The 23358-nt window shown below is 42.2% G+C and overlaps 1 protein-coding gene across 11 annotated transcripts in view; it reads right to left on the bottom strand.

The window, feature by feature from the left end:
* TANC1 (tetratricopeptide repeat, ankyrin repeat and coiled-coil containing 1) overlaps positions 1-23358 on the bottom strand; it is a 229362-nt gene that overhangs the window by 166028 nt on the left and 39976 nt on the right. For 2 of the 11 annotated variants that reach the window (XM_078070842.1, XM_078070843.1), the window contains exon 2: positions 7278-7402. The exons of the other annotated variants lie outside the window; for them this stretch is intronic. The gene's annotated coding sequence lies outside the window, so the exon portion shown is untranslated. The remainder of the gene's footprint in view (positions 1-7277; positions 7403-23358) is intronic. 11 annotated transcript variants of the gene reach the window in all.

The raw sequence follows: 23358 nt of genomic DNA, 5'->3' as shown, positions 1-23358 counted from the left end.
GCCCCGCATCGGGCTCCCTGCTCTGCGGGAAGCCTGCTTCTCCCTCTCCCACTCCCCGTGCTTGTGTTCCCTCTCTCGCTGTGTCTCTCTCTGTCAAATAAATAAAATCGTAAAAAAAAAACAAAGGCTCTACAATAGACCCATTTCAGACCTAAAGACACCTGCAGATTGAAAGTGAGGGAATGGAGAACCATTTATCTCACAAATGGATGTCAAAAGAAAGCCAGAGTAGCAATACTTACATTGGACAAAACAGACTTTAAAACAAAGACTGTAACAAGAGACAAAGAAGGACACTATATAATAAAGGGGACAATCCAACAAGATGTAACAATTATATTTATTCACCCAATACGGAAGCACCCAAATACACAAAACAGTTAATAAACAAACTAATGGATAATATTACAATAGTAGGGGACTGTAACACCTCACTCACATCAATGAACAGATCATCTAAACAGAAAATCAACAAGCAAACAATGGCTTTGAATGACACACTGGACCACATGGACTTTACATATATTCAGAACATTCCATCCTAAAACAGAAGACGTATTTTCAAGTGCACATGGAACACTCTCCAGAATAGATCACATTACAAACCTCAAATTCAAGATCAAAATCATACCATGCATACCTTCTGACCACAAGGCTCTGAAACCAGAAGTCAATCACAAGAAAAAATCTGTAAGACCACAAATACATAGAGGTTAAATGACATTCTACTAAAGAATGAATGGATCAACCAGGAAATAATTTATAAAGTCCATGGAAACAAATGAAAATGAAAACACAACGGTCCAAAACCTTGGAGATGCAGCAAAAGCAGCTCTAAGAGGGAAGTTTATAGCACTACAGGCCTACTTCCAGAAAAATCTCAATTAACCTTATCTGACAAAAAAAGGAGCTAAAGAAAACAAAACCTAAGGCCAGCAGAAGGAAGGAAATAATAAAGATTAGAGCTGAAAAAAACAATACAGAAACTAAAAAAAAATAGAACAGATCAATGAAACCAGGAGCTGGTTCTTTGAAGAAAAAAAAAAAATCAGTAAAATTGATAAACATCTAGGAAGACTTATCAAGAAGGGAAATTACAGTCACAAATGAAAGAGGAGAAATAAGTCAACACCACAGAAATACAAATTATCATAAAATATTATGAAAAACTGTATGCCAACAAATTGGACAACCTAGAAGAACTGGATAAATACCTAGAAACATATAAACCACCAAAACTGAAACAGGAAGAAACAGAAAACTTGGGACAGATAACCAGCAAAGAAACTGAATCAATAATCAAAAAAATTCCTAGACAGCTTCACAAGCAAATTCTATCAAACATTTAAAGAAGCATTAATACCTACTCTTCTCCAACTATTCCAAAAAATAGAAAAGAAAGGAAAACTTCCAAATTCATTCTATGAGGACAGCATTACTCTGATACCAATACTAGATAAAGACTCCACTAAAGGGGCACCTAGGTGGCTCAGTCAGTTAAGCATCCAACTCTTGATTTCAGCTCATGATCTCTCAGGATTGTGAGATTGAGCCCCGCTGGGTGTGGAGCCTGCTTCAGATTCTCTCTCTCCCGCTCCCTTTGCCCCCGCCCCCCCCCAAAAAAGACTCCATTAAAAAAAATACTACATTGAAGGGGGGGCGCCTGGGTGGCTCAGTCGTTAAGCGTCTGCCTTCGGCTAAGGCCATGATCCCAGAGTCCTGGGATCAAGCCCCGCATCGGGCTCTCTGCTCTGTGGGAAGCCTGCTTCTCCCTCTCCCACTCCCCCTGCTTGTGCTCCCTCTCTGTCTCTGTCAAATAAATAAAATCTTAAAAAAAAAAATACTACATTGAGGCACCTGGGTGCTCAGTTGATTATACTCTGAAAACTATAAAACACTGATGGGAAGGAAAACTGAAGATGACAAAGAAATGGAAAGACATTCCATGCTTATGGACTGGAAGAACAAATACTGTTAAAATGTCTATACTACCCAAAGCAATCTACTCATTTAATGCAATCCCTATCAAAATATCAACAGCATTTTTCACAGAACTAGAACAAACAATCCTAAAATTAGTACAGAAACACAAAAGACTAGCCAAAGCAATCTTAAAAGAAAAGCAAAGTAGGAGGCATCACAATTCCGAAATTCAAGTATATTACAAAGCTGCAGTAATTGGAGCATCTGGCTGGCTCAGTAGGTAAAGCCACGACTCAATCTTGGGGTTATAAGTTCGAGCCCCACATTGGGTGTAGACATTACTTAAAATCTTAAAAACAAACAAAAAAAACAAAGCTGTAGTAATCAAAACAGTATGGTACTGGCACGAAACAGATGCATAGATCAATAGAACAGAAAATCCAGAAATAAACCCACAATTACACTGTCAATTAATCTTTGACAAAGCAGGAAAGAACATCCATCAGGATAAAGAAAGTCTCTTCAACAAATGGTGTTGGAAAATTGGATAGCAACATGCAAAAGAATGAAACTGGACCACTTTCTTACACCATACATGAAAATTCAAAATGGATTACAGATCTAAATGTGGGACCTGAAACTTAGAAGAAAACACAGGCAGTAACCTCTTTGACATTGGTGGTAGCAACTTCCTTCTAGATAGGTCTCCTGAGGCAAGGGAAACAAAAGCAAACAAACTATTGGGACTACATCAAAATAAAAAGCTCCCACACAGTGAAGGAAACAATATAACAAAAAGGCAACCTACAGAATGGGAGAAGATATTTGCAAATGACATATCTGATAAAGGGTTAGTATCCAAAATCTATAAAGAACTTATACAACTCAACACCCAAAAAGCAAATAATCCAATTAAAAAATGGGCAGAAGACATGAATAGACATTTCTCCAAAGACATCCAGATGGCCAATGGACACATGAAAGAATGGTCATCATTCATCATCAAGGAAATCCAAATCAAAACTACAATGAGATATTATCTCACATCTGTCAGAATGGATAAAAACAACACAGGAAATGATAGATACTGGCAAGGATGTAGAGATAAAGGAACCCTCGTGCACTGTTTTTGGGAATGCAAACTGGTGCAGACACTGTGGAAAACAGTATGGAGGTTCCTCAAAATTGAAAAATAGAAAAACCTTATGATCCAGCAATCACACTAATGGGTGTCTACCCAAAGAATACAAAAATACTAATTCAAAGGGATACATGCACCCCTATGTTTATAGCAGCATTACTTACAATAGCCAAATTATGGAAGAAGCCCAAGTGTCACGTGACTGACGAAGAGCTAAAGCAGAGGAGTCATATATATTCACAGACACACACATATATATGGAATATATATATAATGGAATATTACTCAACCATAAAAAAGAATGAAATCTTGCCATTTGCAACAACATGCATAGAGCTAGACAATAAAATGCTAAGCGAAATAAGTCAGAAAGACAAATACTATATGATTTCACTCATATGTGGAATTTAAGAAATGAAACAAATGAGCAAAGGAAAAAAAAAAAAAGACAAATCAAGAAACAGACTCTTAGAAAACACACTGATGGTTGCCAGAGGGGAGGCAGGTTGGGGGGATGAGTGAAATAGGTGATGGGTGTTAAGGAGTGCACTTGTGATGAGGACCGGGTGTTGTATGCAAGTGTTGAATCACTACATTGTACACCTGAAACTACTACAATACTGTATGTTAACTAAATGGAATTAAAATAAAAACTTTAAAAGAGAAGAGAGGCTTGGGATGCCTTGGTGGCTCAGTTGGTTAAGCATCGGACTTTGGCTCAGGTCATGATCTCAGGGTTGTGGGATCAAGCCCCACGTCCAGCTCTTCGATCAGCATGGAGTCTGCCTGTCCCTTTCCCTCTGCTCCTCCCCACTGATTCCACAATTACACACACGTCACTCTCTAAATAAAAAACAAAAAATAAACCTTGTCCTTAGCACCTACTATTAAGGAAAAAAATATAGGACACACAAATTTGAGTAACACCCAGTTCCTGGCCTCAACAAAAATCAACCTACCAACCAGAAGTCCAAAATAGCACTGTGGCATTATGGGACCACAGCAAAACAGAGTGACATGGTGTCAAAGGTTTTAGAGTCAGGCAGACCAACCTAGAGGTTTAATATGTCCCAATCCCAACCCGACCACGCTTTACTTGCCCTGTGATCTTGGGCCAGTAACTTGATCTCTGAACCTTAAGGTTCCACACTTATGGGGCACCTGGATGTCTCAGTTAAGCGTGTGACCCTTGGTTTCAGCTCAGGTCGAGATCTCAGGGTCGTGAGATCCAGCGCTGCCCCCACCCCCACCACCCCCGGGGTTCCAAGCTCAGCATGGAGTCTGCTTAAGACTTTCTCTCCCTCTGCCCCTCCCCCCAACCCCTCCCCCCCCGCACTCTCCACTCTCGCGTTAAAATCTTAAAAAAAAATTCCTCACTTGTAACAGAGATAATATGCCACAGACTAGTTGTGAAAATTAGAAATAACATATGAAAAGTATCTAGGATTATGCAGAGTACAAAATGTATATTACATAAATGGTCATAATTGTCTCATGTTATTGTGTCTGCTTATATAAGCCCAACTACAACTTTTAATGCCTATAATATTTAAATGTCAGTGGAATGGCCTTTTCCTTTTTTATTTAGGTTATTAAAATGATAGAATTTAATTGCAAATGAAGATATGGGGCTGAGGGAGGATGAAGGATGAGTCACACATTTCTGGCTTGAATAATGCCAATGACCAAAGTGGGAAAAGCAGACAGAAGCCTAGGGATAAGGGAACTTGTGGGAGTTGGGGGGGGGGGGGTGCGGAGCAGAGAGACAGGAAGCAGGCAATAATTGGGAGGGAAAGGAGTTTGGTTTGGATATTCCTACTTAAAAGTAAATATGAGTCATCCAAATAGAAATGTCCAAGAGACTGTTTTTAGACAAGGGGATGAACTCACAGAAAGACTTAGCGGTCATTAACATGTGGGTGGTGGCTGAAACCACAGAAGTACTGAGGTCCCCCGAAGAGGCTCAGCAGACTAAAAGAAAAACCACCAAGGATCAAAGCTCAGGGAACATGAACATTTAAGGGCAAATACAGTAGGACCTAGGAAGAAATTAAAGAAGAAGAAATGTAGTCAGAAATGATGCAAAGGAACCCAGAAAAGGAAATTTCAGATGAGGAGTGGTCAGTGCTATCAAGTGCTACAGAAAAGCCATGTCAAAGAGTTCTATCAGAGGCCATCTGTAACCTTAACAAGAGCAGTTTCCATGAAGCTGAGGCAATGAAAAGCAGGTAACAGGTCATCTCTAAGGTCCCTCCTAAGCAGTAAGATTCTTTGATCTCAAAATATAAACTTATTTTCCATCAAACCTTATTAAAACCTCAAATAACAAAAAGCTGCAAGGTTTTCTTTCAGAGAAAGGGAATTTGCAAGAGACACAGTTAAACATTTAACTGATCTTTTAAGCTCCTATCAACTTCCTGAAGTTGGTCCCAAGGAAGGAATAAAGAAAAATTAGCTAATTCTCAACCACCCAAAAACCTCCTGGAAGAGGAAAAAACTGTATCCCTTACTAAATAAATTTCCTGTCTAATAAATCTGAGGGCAATACATTTAAATTGCTATTTCAATACTACTTTGAAAAATGTGTTACCATAGGTCAAAAAACTTTGGTTTCAATATGCAAATCTCTGCATACTTTGGGTAAAATTCCATTTAAGCAGATTCCCACCTGGATTTCTAAATAAGCCTTAACTCTTATTAAATTTAGAAAATTGTTCTTCAATGTCATTCTTCTCGTTCCTTGTATACTTACAATGATAGAAAGTGTTGTCCTAGGCAATTTTAACTTAAAGTTATAAAATGGTTCTACCATGCAAATTATGGCACAATAAGGGAATGTTTGGCTTGGCTGTATGAACTGGTTAAACTAGTTAGTAGAGTTCAAAAATAATTCCCCCAAACATCTGCTCAGGCTAAGAAAGAGTTTCTTTGTTTTTAAGTCTAGTCCACATAGAAATATTTTTTAAGAAGTTATAACTATCTCTTTTAGGAGTTTTAAACAACAAACATATATAGCAGGGACTCCCTCCCCATCCCTGAACTTCTAGTTCAGTACACTGGGGGTGGAAGGAGGGTCCCAGTATTCTAATTTTTAAAGCTTCACCTTAGATTCTGCTATGTACTCCCCAGCCATGCTCCTGCTGAAAAGCTTTACCTTTTGGCAGGATCCCCCAAAGTTTTAGGGGCAATGTGACCACTGTGTTGTTTATGACAAGCAAGGCATGGCAGGAGGGGTGAGTGCAGAATGTGAAATCCTGCCAGCAAGCCACACAGGACAGATAGCAGGGTGCACCTGCATGTTACACGGGCGTTTCAAGAATTCACAGAGGTTTGGAAGCAGGTTTAACCTTGACCCCCATCTCCTATGGGGACGCTTTCCAACACCCACAGATAAGGAATATAGGGCAGTCTTCAGAGCCCTCAGTCAACCATTCTATCCTGGACCTCCTGGGGATTCCTGCTCCGTGGCCTCAACTGTGAGCAGCTGAGCATAAATAACAGTCCTCCAAGCTGTGCTCACTTAAGATGGGATTGAAGATCCAGTTCTCCGCCAACTCTCTTCTTAAAGGAAAGAGAGAATATTTGAGTCCTACTAACTGCCACACATTAGAGATAGGGAATGCAACTAACAATGTGAACAGAACAAAAGTTTTACCCATCGGGAGCTTCCAGCCTCACCCAAACCCTTGAAGCAGGTATTTTTGTTTGAAAATTCATATACAAAACTGCAGTACAGGAAAACCATAGTACAGAAGTTTACCGGCTTTCCTAAAGTTCCTGAAAGCACATAACTAAAAAAAAAATCCTCCTTGAAACCCAGGGAAGGGAAAAGACATAGCTCAGAATAAGTTAACAGGACTGCTGTGTTTGCAAACTGTCAATATTAAGGTATTAAGCTACTCACACAACACGTATTAAATGTTTTCAGTGGAGAAGTACTGTGCTAGGAACCATACAAAGACCCAAAACCTTGAAATGGGCACCAAAAAAAAAAAAATCAGAAAAGTTCTGGGAAAAAAAAACATATCGAAGCATCCCTATTAATAAAAGTGCTTTAACACAGTAATTAAGACACCAAATTTTTTTCAAAAATTCTTAAATTTCTTTGACTAAAAACCCAATTTACTTTCAAATCCCTCAAAATTTTCAGAGAATAACTCATCTTGGAAAACGGGGTCTGTCAGGGGTCGGATTCTCTGTGAGTCCCACTCACCTTGCCTCACCCCAGAGTCCACGTGCTGGCAACAGAGAGAGGCGGTCTCACTCGGGGGGTGGGGTGGGGCACAGCACCCAGAAAGCTCCTCTGGACAAGTCGACCACAGAAAACTAGGAAGAGAACTGGAAAAAAAGAAATCCTGTGAGCACACTCGCCCTAGGAGACAAGAAGCAGAGAGTTTATAAAACCAGCTACAACCTCCCAGAAACTCCCGACAAAGCCAGGATGGAGAGGAAAGAGACATCAGCATATACATACTCTTAACAGAGGGGAAAACAAGGTGACCGGCTGGCAAAAGCAAGAAAATTAGTGCTTTCTTCCGATGCCCTCTATCCGAGCAGACCGGGGACATTTACTGAAAGCCTCCGGTCTGGAACAGGGTACTGAAGTACTTGTTTACTTCTCCTATCTCAGGTTTTCTCTTTAAGTGATGCTAATAGGTCTGCAGCCCAAGACACAAAGAAATGTTTCAAAGGTTTGAAATAAGGAGCCAAGAACCTCCCTAAAGCACTAAGGGTGCCCACATCTCCTGCCCCACTCCTCACAGGTCCCAGCTCTCCACACAGCTCCCGCTTTCTGAACACACTGTCCAATTTCACACCTCTGCCCTCCGGTTCCCTCATCCTGAGGCATCTCTCTCCCATTCTGGAAATTAGTCATCCTCCTAGCACAGCTCAAATATCCCCCTGCCCCACCCCCAGGGAATCTCACCAGACCTTCTCCTAGGGAATCTGAGCTCTAGCGTCCACTTCCTTCTGCCTCGACCTCCCCTCCTACCAGTTTCTCCAGGGCTGGTCTTACCTGCCACCCCTACCCCCGAGCGCCAGCTCTTGTCACAAGAGGAAAGACACCCAGTGCATGCTTGTTGAATGAAGGACTCCAATAAGAGGTTCCCCATGACTGACTCAGTCTATTTCCCGGGGAAATGTTCTTCCGCAAGGGTGCTATCCATGCCCAACCACACCAGCCATCAGGCTCGGCCCACAGCAATGCCCTCACAGCACTGCGGCTGGGCTTCACTGCCAAAAAGGACAGAATCGTGTGTAGTCACATTTAGGCCAACAAAACCACCTGGCAGGGCAGCGGAGTCTTAGAGGTTCGTGCACGCAAAGCCTGGGTGGAGTCCTTCCCTCTCCCCTTTAAGTCTGTTTAATGAGGAGCTCTAGAAGACATGCCCCCCTTCCCCACCAGGGCTTCAAAGATGAGAACAGAGCACAAGAGCCTTTCTCTGGGAGGAAACCGGGGACGGCTGCAGGGCACAGGTTCAAGTCTCCCCCACTTCAGAGACAGCAGAGATCTCCCTGGAGCAGAACACGGAGGAGAAACCGACATGGACCAGGTGAGCACCTTGGGTCAAATGTTTCCTCATCTTGCATTCAGCGACAGCCCACAAATGCTGCCAAGACTTCCAGACACCCCAGCTTCTTCTGCCCCCAGGCTGCTGACCTCACTGGTGGTATTTAAGCACTCACTGCAGGACAGCACCACCTGGTGAATAGCAGCTGCTCAGGTATCTCAGGGCGTCCTCCTATTACTCACTCATAAAAGGGATCACCTGCCTCTTTACGGAGGGTTCTGGCAGCCAGGGAAGGAAGCCATCTCACAGCTGATGTGAGTATTTCAGCCAACCTCCCTTCTTAAAGCACACCTCAGCAGAGAAGGCAAGCTTCTCACTTGTCCCAGCCACACCTACACACAAGCTTTAAGAGAATGTCCATCACAGCCCGCAATATGCCAGCTGCCAGACAGACCCTCTGCCCAGAGGACCTGCCGATGTTTGGGCACCTTAAAATTACATCTGTAACACGTTATGCAAACACACATACTTTTCCTCTGGCCCCATCTCCACCTAGAGCAGCCCATCTGTTACACTACTTCTGTAAGGACGGGGGAAAGGTCCTTTCTGAGTTCGAGACTACAAAGGCACCACCATAAATTACAGAGTGACAGAGGTCCCAAGGGGAGGCGGCTTCCTGCAAGAAGGACCGTCCCTACGGCCTGTTTTTGTGGTGATGAGATCACAGTGTTTAGATTCTGTATTTGGTCCTACATGGGTTTTAAGGGCCATATTCCGTAATTACAGAAAGGAAAAAAAGCAGGTCAACGAGACCAGAGGAACTCTGAGTGGTGTTTGAGAAGTTACTTATAACTGCAGGGAGATCACTCACCTACCCAAACTCAGAAACTATGCCTCGAATCTGTCCTCCAGAATCAATGTTAGGTTAGAAAAAAGTGCAACTTTCTACTTTTTACTTGCTTTTGTTTCAGTATTCCTCCATTCAGAGGGCTCCATTCCCTTTCAATGCATAATCCAAAATTTGGGCCCAAGAAAGTTTTGAAAAACAAGCATGCCACAAAATATTCTCCTATAAAATTCAAAAGACAACAAAGTACACTTATTGGAAGAATTTTTATGGAACCTAAAACAACGGGAGTTTAGAGAGGAGGTGAATAACCCTCAATTGCCAATCACTAGCTCTTCATTTGCAGATCTAATTTTTAATTGGCGCCTAAAAAAAAAAAACCTTAAAATGCTTTTGAGAATTATGAGGGTTTACTTCCTGGTCATCACTCTCTTTCAAGGATGAACAAAGAGACTCCCAAGTTGTTTATCCAAGAGAAATAAGTGTGTGTTCGTGGACCAAAGCGTGTGACCACCGGCTCCATGTGACAGCCCATACCCTCCGGCTGTACGGGGTTCTGCAGCCCCCAACACGGCTCCACTAGAACATGAGGCCCAGAGAGGAGATGAAGATCACAGCCTGCTGCACGTGGGAGTTCACGGAGGTGTAGGTCCCAGTCAACTGCATAGACGGAGTGGAAGACCATGTCACTGAAATGCTAAATCGAGGAAAGGAATGTTCTCGGTTGTTGTTTTGTTTCCTTTTGATGCTGATGCTTAATAGAAAGCAGACTTAAATAAAGGAGGAAGAGAGGGAGAAGGAGAACCCCAGGGACTTGGCATGCATTGGAGGGACAGGAGCAACAAGAGGCAATTTTTTTTTTTTTAAGATTTATTTGAGAGAGAGACAGATAGTGATAGAGATAGCAAGAGAGAGCAGAAGCAGGGGGAGTGGGAGAGGGAGAAGCAGGCTTCCCGCCGAGCAGGGAGCCCGATGTGGGGCTCGATCCCAGGACCCTGGGACCGTGACCTGAGCCCAAGGCAGATGCCCAACGACTGAGCCACCCAGGCGCCCCCAAAAGGCATTATTTTAAAATACCTGTTTTCATTTCAAATCCTGCAGCTCCCATTTTCCTTGAGATGCAGGTACTGGTAGTACCATCACATCTCACTCACGCTGAGGTGCCTTTTAATCCTAACCCCGGATCAGAGGCTCCGGCGAGCTGTAGAAATCCTGACGCCAGAACAATGAAAACAACCTCTGGGGATGAGGCTCAAATGCTGATACTTTATAAAGCTGACCTTAAGTGATCTTAAGGTATAGCTGGGACTACGAACCACTGCCCCTGCCCTATCCCCGAGCTGTTTTCTTTTTTCTTGACGGTGTGGGGGCAGCAGGAAATATTTATGCCTAAGAAAGGGGTGGTAGGATAAACAAATGGACCAGGGAAAGAGCTGGAGGAAGCTGAAGTGAATAATAACTTGCAGGTGGTGATCACTGGAGTGGGTGCAAGGTGTGGCCTGCAGGGCTCACTCCCTTTAGGAGAAGACAGGAGTGGGACAGCCTGGGTCGTTCCCCAGGTAAGCCCTGGATGGCAAGAGGGAACAATCCAAAGCTCATCCATAAAGAACATTCCCAGGTCAAGTGTCTACTACATAAGAAGTGATTATAATATGATGGTTTTCATATGTGGAGAATCTACTGAACTGTATTTACTCCTGTGATTTCTCCTGGTTCTTCTATTAACAGTATTAACAGGCTTGTTGTTTTGATCCATATTTCCTTGCTCCCCAAATCTAACAAAGTACACATTCATTACAGGATAACTTCCTGGAGTTACAGCACCCAAAAAAACAAGCTTCCCTAGGCATAAAACCCAGCTGGCTCATACAAGGGCTGAACCCAGACGTGATTTTAAATTGTCATCATTATGTTCTCCGATGTGACGGTGACCGGATAAGGAGGAGAACATGGGCATCTGGGTGAAGGATGAGGACTGCAGGAATACCGTCTCCAGTTGGGGAGTTAATTCTATTCTCCCTTCCCTGGTCTTTAATTCCGAGAGCTACCTGTTCTCTTTCCGTCCTTCTGAAACAGTAACAAAAATCAGGCAGCCCAGCTTGGATGCCTCCTTCCCAATGTCTCTCATGGGAAAGTTAATCAGCTTTGCCTAATCCATTCTTTACCAGTACTTCCCAAGTATTTCCTGCAGGCCACCGTAGCAGAATGAGGTCATCCCTGGACACCACCTCAGACCACATAAGAAGGGGATCATACTATCTGGAGTAGAGCCCAAGAGTCTGCATTTTAATCAGCCACCCAGACACAACAGTCAGGGAACCAGTCACAAACCCTCATCCATTCCCCCTTTGAAATGGGTTCAACAGATGTGCTGCTAAGTCTCTCCAGAACCTCTGCCACTTCCCTATTGGGGTTACGTTCTCCCAATGCAGCTGGTTTCTCCAATGTCACTGCATGACCACGTTCTCAAATACCGCTTGGACCCCAGCACAGCTTGGACCCCAGCACAGCTGGCTTAAAGTTCCTGACTCGAGTCCCTCTGCTCTGAACTCGCACCCAATGCAAAACTTCTCCAGCACTTTCACTTAGGGTTTCGGGTCTGTTAGTTCTCTCTCCCAACTACATGCTAAGCTTCTTGAAGGCAGGCTCCATGTCGTCCCTCTGGATCCTCCACAGGGCTGGGCGCATCTTAGGTTTCGAGAATAGTGGCTGACTGACCAAACCCTTGCCTCAGCCCTGGGTTTGCCTTCATTCACCTTCTTCTCATTGTCCCTGAGAAAACATTCATTCTCTCCTTTCCATAACAAAATTGTCTCAGGCATGGGTGGGAGAAAAGATTTACACACTAGTGGGGGAAAGGGGGGGAGGGGACAGAAGTCATAAACTAGCAACCTCAACTATCCAGCAAGCAGCTAGGAACCAAAACTTAGTCTTTGCAGCTGCCAAAATCTGCAAACCTTCACAGCTCAAAACACAAACACACAGCTCAGAAGAGAACTCCCCAGCCTCTCCCCACCTTGATCCAACACCTCTTTCGCAGGCCCTCCCTGAGAGCTATTTTACTCCTCTTTCTAGATAGGATTCTAACAGGAGGGAAATATTTGGTTTCCCAGGTCACTGCAAATTAAGCGGGTGGTGGGTAGCTGCTAAATCAAGGCACAATGAGAGCCCTGAGAAAGTATGACGGACAGGAGACAATTTATAAAATCCCAAACAGATTACAGGTTGTTACAGTTTAAATAGACTTTCAATCCCCAAAAGTGTCCAAGGACAGCAAAACAAAACATTTCAAAACAACACAATTAGTGGCCCTGAAAGATTATCCCGGGCACTAAGAAAAGGTTATTTCACTTTCAGTAGGTCTCCAAGCCACTCTGTCCTGGAGAGAAGATGCCCACATGGCCAACCTCAGTCCCGAGGACCCATGTGTTCTCAAAAATAAGAACAGGCACTGTAAGCAGCGGCAGCGCACTGACTCTCGGTGGTCCCCAACACTACTGAACACCGGGACAGGTGTTCAAAGGCGGGTACACAACCCTGAGCATTGCCATGCTGATCGGGAACCTTCCATCTCTCTATTCCCATCCTTGCCACACACTCGCACTTCTCATCATCTACCTTTTCTTTGGTATTTGTTAAGTTAAGCTCCTTACCAGATTTAAACTTCCCTGAGCAGAGGGATACCATGCATGGACACCAACTTGCCTGTTTGCCTGTTTGCCCTTCGCCAGTTCCTTTTGTTTAGAAGCCCAGATAGTCTTAAGGAAGGAGGGATTTAAGTAAGTGTGTTTTAAAATAGCCCAAGCATTTCTTTTTTTTTTAATTTTAACTCCAGTATAGTTAACATAAGCCCGAGCATTTCCACAGTTTTTAAAGATGCTGATTTTCCTACTTTCCTAGGGAGTTAAAAAAATAAAAGTTTAAATGTTAGGATTCTATGATCAATGGGGCAAGCTTCGGTTTATCTTGGTATCTAATCTATATGGGACATAGAGCCAAGGAATAAATTCTGCACCATTGCATGTACCTATCTGAACCACAAAGGTTAGGGTGAGTTTTTCCTTCATCTACAAGCAACCTAACCTCAAACGGCTTCAATCATTTATCTATTCAGAAGTGATTATTGGGTGACTTCATATTTTTGTCTTGATAAGTAATAGCATTCAAAAGTACTGATTTGCTTTGGGATTAGTAAAGAGAGTACTTTAATGAGTTTAACTGGTAGTTCCATAATAAAAGGTTATGGTTTATACTTGGTTCAAGTAATTTTTTTTTTATCTACACTGAGTTAAAAAACTAAATCTATTTCCAGATTCACAAAAGCAATTCTCAGTTTTATTTAAGCTCATTGTTGAATGTGTCCCTTACACTCAGACCCATTCATTTTACAAACAGGCTACAATGACCTACCAGGGTACTAAAAACCTCTCCATTTTAAGAGGGTGGAGGTCAAGGTTGTCGGGACATCCAGGCCGGGCCTGCTGTTTCCAGCTTCTACAGCCCTTCCCTCCCACAGCTGAGGCCTCTTGACCCTTGCCCCACCCTGCTTCTTTGGCTCAATCCAGCGGGAATTTCAGGAATAGAGATTTAAACAGTTTGGGCCAAGTTGCTTTTGCTGCTTAACCGGCCCTGACTTTGGGTCTAGTAACTCGACTTCTTTCTCTTGCATTCCATAGGCCTCATTCACCCTCTCGCTCAGTTCTGATAACCTCCAAGTCTCTGGGGGCTGGGGTGTTTCCTTGCCCTTGGCAATCCTCCAAAGGACCAGAGGTCTTCTCTGGACCCACAGGGGACACGGATGCCCCTGTCAGGCTACTCTGCTGTGCTGGGCCACTCCAGACCACCATGTGCCAGGCCACTAGCACTGAAGACCCCTGTTCTTTCCTCCTGGCACACTAGACTTCCTCCCAGCTGCAAACAGTAGGTCTGTTGCCCCGCTACACGTCTCCCACCCCTGGGCGGGGAGTTCCAGGCCCAAACGGGGCCTCAGTAGGAAATGACTCAGATCACAAAAAGCTGAGGGTCCCCTGGCCAGAACACAAATAAGTCACAAGATCTGGATTTTAACCTATCAGAAATGAAAATCCCAGCAACAAAACATGAACAAAGCAAGAGAAAATAGGATGTGTCTTTTCTCTGAGAAAAATGCCCCTATGCTGACAGTGGGTACGCTGACGCCATGGCAGCTTCCTTCACAAGTTCTAAGGTGAAACCTGAGGAAAATCAGAGAAATGGCTACAACTGTCTTCCCTGGGTGGAGGGGAGCGAAAAGGCTTCTTACAAACCACTCCAAAGCTAACACCTACGGCTACTGAAATTACAAATATGAAAACAACAACGTAGGTCTTCTCTCCAAAGAAATCAAGTCATGTTCTAAAACCCTGATAACAAAGCTAAATTTATATGCACATTTTTATCAACATCTTTAAAAAAAAAAAATCAGACAACATTAAAAATTCTAACTGGCTAAACTGTATCCCAATTCAAAATAACATGAAAAACTGCAACCTTCATTTTCTGGTCAAAGCTTATTTTTGCAATACCTATCATTTTCTACAGAATTCTAGCATTTTCTGCTTTCCACCACTATTTTATAGAAAGACATTTCTCCCTTGGCTTCATATCTTTGCTTTTTGATCTTGTTAACAATCCCGAAAATTCCAACCTTGCAATTTTTTCAGTCCTGGGAAGGAATAACACACAGTCATTTAAAAACCAAAAGCAGTGTCAACACTTCCTCAATGACACAGCTGCTGTGAGTGACCAGTGAATAAAAACTTGGTTTTGTGTGTGTTTTTTTTTCTTTATGGAAAATGATGACTTTGCCTCAAAATAATTCTCAAAGTTACTGAACACATGGTCAAAAACAGTAAGGCATCAGGAAAGCAAGAAGTACTAACTACCTGTGATAAAGTACAGCGAAATACATGAACAAGAGGGTCTGTCCAATGACTCTGGACAAGAGAGGACCCATTCTCTATGCCATGCATTAGGTGGAGCACAAGTTCTGTATCACAAACCCAAATATACATATTAGGCATGTGATCCAGCAACCCCACTTCTGGGTATTTAACCAAAAGAACTGAAATCAGGATCCCAAGGAGAGATTTATACTTCCATGTTCACTGCAGCATTATTGATAATAGCCAAGACTGCAGAAGCAACCTAAATGTCCATTGACAGATGAGTGGATAAAGAAACTGTGGTGCATATATATATACACACACACACACACATATACACGTGGAATATTATTCAGCCTTAAACAAGGAAAGAAATCCTGTCACATACTAAGACATGGATGAACCTTGAGGACTATGCTAAGTTAAATAAGCCAGTCACAGAAGGTCAAATACCGTATGATTCCAACTCATGAGGTATCTAAAGTAGTCAAACTCAGAGGCAGAAAGTAGAATAGCTCCTGGCCAGGAGCTGAGGGGAGGGGGAAAGAGGGAAATGTTGTTCATTGAGTATAAAGTTTCAGTCATGCAAGATGAAGAAGTTCTAGACACCAGCTGTACAAGATTGTGCCTATAGTTAAAAATACTACATAGTGCACTTAAAAATTTGTTAAGAGGGTAGATCTCATGTTATGTATGTGTGTGTGTTTTACCACAATTTGAAAAAAAAAAAGAAGAAACAGGCTCAGGAATTCAGATGATGCTGGCTTCAAAGTTCCCATCCCTTCTGCTTCATATTGCCTACATGCAAGAGAAGTATATATGATATAGATTAGCATATAATTCAAGGCTCGAGCACATGGCAGGAAGAACGGAGGGGGACAGGGAACCAAAGAAGGCTGAAATAGTTGAGGAAAGCATCAAAATGGAGGGTGACTCATGAAGGATTAAGCTGAGCCTGTGGAGCCTCCAACAAGCCTGGCATGTGAGTATGGACACTGAGCTGGTCCAAGCCAAGAAGGCATGCTAGGAAAGAGCTTTCAAAGGCTGCAGGGGCAAAATTATGTAGAACAAACTCCACACTTCCAACCCATGAATTAATCACTGACAGCTAGAAACTGAAGCAAAACCAAAGGAACTGGTCAGGGTATCCTAAGTCATTTATAATCTAGCCCTCAGAGTTTTGAATGTTTTCCAAATCCTGGAAAAGACCTTGCAATGTGACCATTAAGTAATATAAAAAATTATAAGGCACAGCTCCCCATCAGGGCCAGTCTGAGTTAAAACAATCAGAAGACCAAATAAAGTGTATAACATTTCTAAAGAAAGGAATAAAAATATGGTATGAGAGTAATGCCCCATTTATCCAACATCCCTGGAAAATTAGGTATGGTAAATAAATGAATCTTTAAGATAATGAAACTGCTCCCTTTAAGTATAAAACCTTGTCAAGGGGCGCCTGCGTGGCTCAGTCAGTTAAGTGTCTGCCTTCAGCTCAGGGTCCTGGGATTGAGCCCAGCATCAGGCTCCCTGCTCAGTGGGGAGTGTGCTTTTCCCTCTCCCTCTGCCCCTACCCCCCCACCTCATGTGCATGAGCACTCTCTCTCTCTCTCTCTCAAATAAATACATATAATCCTTAAAAAACAAAACAAAACAAAAAACCTGTGTTAATAGGGGACATCTGCACATGGACTGGAGTTGGACAGATATTACGGAATTATCTTTATTTTATTGTGTGATAATGGCATGGGGGGATCTTTCTTAGAGATGATACTGAACTCTTTACAAGTAAAATTACATAGTGTCTGGAATTTGCTTTAAAATGCTCTAACCACATAAAAACCAGTGGTGAAGGGTTAGTAAAACAAGATTGGCAAAATGTTAGTATTTGTGAAGCTGGCTGATCGGTATATAGCAGTTCATTATATTCTCACTACTTGTATGTTTTTGACAATTTCCATAATAACTTTTAAAAGCCCCAGGTTACCTATCTGGAATAAAACCGTCTCTAACATTTACAATCCAGATTCCAGCGACCTTATTAGTGTACACAGGTCTCTCTCAACCTGGAATATGTTTTTACTCCACCTGGACAACTCCTATTCACTCCCCAAGACCCTACCACCTTGCATTCACTCTGGAGCAGAGGTCTTAATTTTCCCTCTGCTCCCACTATATCCCCTTCATCTCTACTCTGTACCCCTTATTATACTGTCTTGTATTTGCATACGAAACCATCTGCCCTCTTAGACTGTAAGTAAGGGACCCTAATTTGTTTATCATCATGTGCCCAGAGCCTGGCACATAGTACACACCAAGTAAATATTTGGGAATCTAACAAAACCTAACCTGGAGTCATCACAAAAACCCAGTTACCATCCTGCCACGGGATCTTGGAAAGGCCTGTCAGGCTGCACACAGCATGTGTTTTCTCTAAGCTGATGTCCTTACACAGTCAGGCATGTCTCCAATTTCCAGACTGTCATTTCTACGGATAGAATTCAAACGGCCTCCAGATAAAAGAGCCCTGGGCACACACTTAGGAGACAGGTGCATATAAACACAGATGATCTATCTATTCCGGACCGCTTAGAGGGCTTTTCTGCTTAATTCCAGAAGTGCAACTGTGTTCAGCATGACTAGATCGCCAAGTGATACACAACTGTCCCAGTACAATACCTACATCACCTGCCTGAGGAGGTCACTGAGAGAGGGTGGCCTTCTGCCCCGCCCCCGACAAGCACTGTCACCTCCAGGGAGTTGTGTCCCTCCCCATCCCCCCCCACCACCACCGGTAGACTTCAAGTCTCAATGATCCAAGAAAGAACACCTCTAAAGGCTGTTGTGAGCAAGTAAAATCATGTATATCCAGGGCGTTCAAACCTATTTTTATGTAGCAGAACTCTTTTCTTGTACAATACCAAAAAAGACATTGATCTCTTAATTTCTGTAGGAAAAATTTTCAATTTGTTTTTAACAAGTCCCCTTTCCCATCCTCAAACTTTGACGTAAGGCCGTATCACATACTCTAGCCCTTAATTATATGCCACTCCATATTGTTTGTCCTTCTCTTGCATGTGGACAATATGGTAACATAGAAAAACAGAACTCTAAAGTCACAGTGTTCTAGATTCTTCTGCTGGCTTGTCAATATTTTTCATATACACTATTTTTTTTTTTAACTTTAGAGCAATATTCTTTGGGTGTGTTTGGGAAACATTAAATTTGAAAATAACATTAAGTTCAGCAATTCCTTCTGTTTTCATTTCAGTTGTGTTTTGTTCAATTTAAATAAAATTAAATTACTGTCTTATTTTTATTTTTTTTTTAAGATTTTATTTATTTATTTGACAGAGACAGAGACAGCGAGAGAGGGAACACAAGCAGGGGGAGTGGGAGAGGGAGAAGCAGGCTTCCCGCGGAGCAAGGAGCCCGATGCGGGGCTCAATCCCAGGACCCTGGGATCATGACCTGAGCCGAAGGCAGACGCCCAACGACTGAGCCACCCAGGTGCCCCTACTGTCTTACTTTAAATGTGTGCAGGAAAGCTCTGAATGGTAAAAGTACTTTTCTGCATTTTTTTTAAATTTATACCAAAAGCATAGATTACTTTTGTCATTGGGAAAATAACTTAAAAAAAAGGCCTTAATAATTTCCAGTTAAGTGAGAGAAGCATCCAAGCCCTACCCTCCAGCTTCAAATGTAGACTTGAAAACCATGGACATCTACCAAGTGGGGGCAAAGGATCAAATATTAGATGAATGTGATGATTACTATATCATTCATATGTAAATTACCTGTTTTAAGTTAACCATTCTCATTTACAGTATTATCTATAAGATGATCAGATATTTTAGTTTAGGGTCCTGTGCTAATAAGGTAAGGACTTGGGTATCTTAGCCTCATGTAACTCCAGACTCCAGGCATCTCACAAAGACTCCAAAACCATACCTGTACTAGCAAACCATTTCAAATATCCTAGTAATGATCCACAGCTCAGAAGCTGTTTATATGAGTGATAACACATTATTATACTTTAACTTAACAAGCCCTGTTTTCCCACAGATGATGGAAAGATCCAAGTAGCAGCACTATGTGCCTAGAAAAAGACCCTGGGACCAGAGGTCAGGAAAAAGGAGAGACACAGGATGCACCACTCAAAAGATGTATGTGTCCAAGAGGGTTATGTCTACACCATCCAATAGAGGTAAATGTCCAAGAGGGTTATGTCTATACCACTCAAGAGATATGTGTGTGTCCAAGAGGGTTCTGGCTGTACCACATAACAGATATATGACCTTGAACTAGGCTCTTAAATTCGTTGGCCTTGACCAGCTTCATATACAAAGTCAGCAAATTGCATTAGGTGTGTTCAAGTGCTTCCAATTCTAAAATTCAATCTAAATCCAAATTCTTACCTGACTGAATGAAAAGAAATAGGTGTGTATAATCCTTAACATATTGGCTAGCATGCAGTAAGCATGTCACAAATGCTAGCAGCTGTTATTAGAATAAGAAGGTTTAGGATTATGTGTTAATACACAGCATATATTTGAATTTCCTTGGGGGATTTTCTAAACACACACTTTAAAGTCCTATTTTAATCAGCACTGTTAAGTCAAAAAAGCCCTTCATAAATTATGAAGCTCTACATGAGAGGACATGAACCTCTCAAGATCGACTGGCTTTGTTTCGTTTTAAATGAGACTTGCAGTGAACTCCTGCAGCAGCAGAAGAAATCATGAGTGCTGTAAAGGCTCACTCAGCACACATTTACTGAATATTGCTACATGAACATCACAGCTTGGGGAGCAAAGATCACCAAGACCTGCCTCTGGGTCCAAACAATGGCAAGTGATGAGAGTGCAAGGGGTAACAAACTGTTGAGGGGCCTAGATAAGTAAAAGATTATCGGGAAACTTCCAGAGTGGAGGTCTCAAACTAACAGGCAACAGAAATCCTGTCTGGCCCACGTGCTTTGGTTTTGTTTTTAATTGAGTTAGGTGGCCAAGACTTAGAAATAGCGAAGTCATACATAAAGAAGGAGTTCTAGCTTCTCTTGGAAATTTGGAAGTGCCAGCAGTATTGGGCCGCATTTCCACTCAGCAGCACTCCACCTCCGCTGCTCCCTTAGTTAACCCCAACCCTGGGGCTGAGGATTGGGTGCCATTCCTGGTCCGCTCATTCCATCGCTGGCTCAGGATTCCATTTGCCTTTGTGCACACCACCAGCGCACAACCAAGGAGATTCTTAGGAGTTTAGGCTCTCACACAGAGACTACTGAGCCGGCATCTCAGCTCTGCCACATACTAGCCATGTTATTATCTTAGGCAAATAATCCATCTTTGTTTCCCTCTGCCAAACTGCAACATGAATAGTATTTACCTCTTGGGGCTGGTGTGAGGGGAGATGTGTTGTTACCTGCAAAGCACTTACAGCTGTACCTGATACACAGCAAATGCTTTATAAATATTAGATGTTACTACTCTCTGGCCCCTGAAGGCATATGAGTTTTGAACTTCTGTCCTAGAGCTTTAATATCCTAAAGTTAGCTACTACATTATTTTATGATCAAAAAGAAAATGGCATATGGTGAAAGCTAGTCAGATAGAACTTAAGAACTACCAGACCTTTAAAAAAAAAAAAAAAAATTACACCAGACCTGCCAGACACAAAGGACAAATATATGACTGCACTTACGTGAGGTACTCAGAATAGGCAAAGTCATAGAGAAAGAAAGCAGAATCTCTATTAGAGGGGCACCGGGGGAGGTGGGAATGGGGGCTTACCGTTTAACGTTATAGTAATGTTAGAGTTTCTCTTGGAGATGATGAAAAAGTTCTGGAGATGGGATGTGGTAATGATTGTGCAACAATCTGAATGTTCTTGATGCCACTGAACTATACACTTAAAAATGGTTAAAATGTAAATTTTGCCATATATATTTTAGCATGCATTTTTAAAAAGAATTAATTATTAGAGGGGCACCTGGCTGGCTCAGCTGGTGGAGCACATGACTCCTGATCTTGGGGTTGTGAGTTTGAGCCCCACACTGGGTGTAGAGATTACTTAAAAATAAAATCTTTAAAAAAATGAATTATTAGAGCCTACATAATTCAGTCTGCTGCTATTTGCTAGAATTAAATTGTTAATGAGCTCAAAGACCCCAAATGCACTATAAGTTCATGTTCTCAAAAGCCAGATACTGTATTTCCCATAATAGTTTAGGAAGAACAGTATTAACTATTTTAACAGCTGTGCTGCACAAAGAGTGGGCTTTCTCTCAATTTGGCGGCCTCGTGGGAATGCATCTGCAGCAAATACAGTATGAGGCCGGTGGGATAGACTTTTAATACCTGCCTACAGCAGCCGGGCTGTTCTTCCTTCGTTATAAAATGCTCCACACAGATGCCTCTGTCTCTCTTTTCTCTCAACAAATATACAGAATGGGAGGCTTCCTGCCAAGCACTATGTAACTGGCTGCCTTTGAACTGTGGGATGCTGGGCAACAGTGACAAGAGGTTTTGATCTCCGTGCCTGTTCTATAACAGCATTCAAAACACACACACACACACACACACACACACACACACACACAAGTCTTGCCAGGCTATAAATCAACATGCACAAGAGAATGTCCTAAACCATTTCAATCAGGGTCTTATTTTTAAATTTCAACATGCTGGCATCTGTCCTTCATTTTAAAAAAAAGGTATGTAAAATATAAGCAAACTTAAAACTACTTTGAAAACTATATTTAACCTGCGTGCACACAGTACATGCAGTATGTATCTGTAGTCTTCCAACTCAGAACCACTGCAAATAGTTATTTCCTGACATTTACAGAGCCATTCCCTACGAATTTACAATCCTGAGTCAGACAAACTGGACCTAGCTCTAAGAAGAAACTGCATTACACTTGGAAATTTCTTAAACAAACTGATACCTTTTTGGCACAAAGGTTATTTGGTAGGAAATATCCCTTTAAATATTACTGAAAATTCAAAGTCATAGGATATATTTTATCTTTTAGGTATTATATTCTGAGTACCAACCCAAACCTGGATGGGAGAACTACCTGGTACCTTGATTTTTACTGACACCTGATAGTTAAAGAGACTAACCACCCAGGTGGCTGCATGTCCTATATATAAACCCTCAAACACTGACAATCATTTTCCGCTGCTAAGACAAAAAAAGTACTCCTAAAAGAGAAAAGATCATGGGCAAAGTGCACATATATCGGTTTATATCTCTTAAATCAATGTATACATCAAATCACAAGAATTTTTATATTCCAGGGATCAAAGGGGGAGAAGACAAATGTTTTTAAAACAATAAAAAACAGCCTCAAGCAAAACCGTTGTGATCTAAGAAATGACTTCTATCTATAAACCAGCATGTCAGGGAACCTGAAGGAGAGCAACGGGCATTTCTGTGAGTAAAAAGTTTGGCTTTCCCTGTCTAGGCTGCATATAAACCAAACAACAAATATTTATTAAACAAGGCTGAGAAAGTTGATGAATTTGGAGACAAAAGGAGAATGTGACCCCAGATACGTTACTGTTATGAACTGAATTGTGTCCCTCCAAAATCCATTATAGTCCTAACTCCCAGCACCTCAGAAGGTGACTCTATTTGGACACAGGGTCTTTATACAGAGGTAATCAAGTTAAAATGAGATCATTAGGGTGGGCCCAACAACTAGACTGGTGTCCTTAAAAAAAAAAAGGAGAACTTTGGACACAGAGACTGAGATGCACAGAGGACAGATGACATGAAGGCACAGAGAAGAGAAGGTCATCCGTAAGCCAAAGAGGGAGCCGGGAACGGAAACCTCTCTCACAGGCTCCGGAAGGAACCAACCCTACTGACACCTTGATCTTGAACTTCTAGCCTCCAGAACTGTGAGACAATACATTGCTGTTGTGTAAGCCTCCCAATATGTGGTACTTGTTACTGCAGCCTTCACAAACCAATATACCTGATCCAGACTAATACAGCTACCAACCGAACCGTGTGGCTTAAGACTCA

Source organism: Halichoerus grypus, chromosome 4 (genome assembly GCF_964656455.1).
Source record: "Halichoerus grypus chromosome 4, mHalGry1.hap1.1, whole genome shotgun sequence".
NCBI classification, from domain to species: Eukaryota; Metazoa; Chordata; class Mammalia; order Carnivora; family Phocidae; genus Halichoerus; species Halichoerus grypus.
This window is presented reverse-complemented; position numbering and strand designations above follow the sequence as displayed.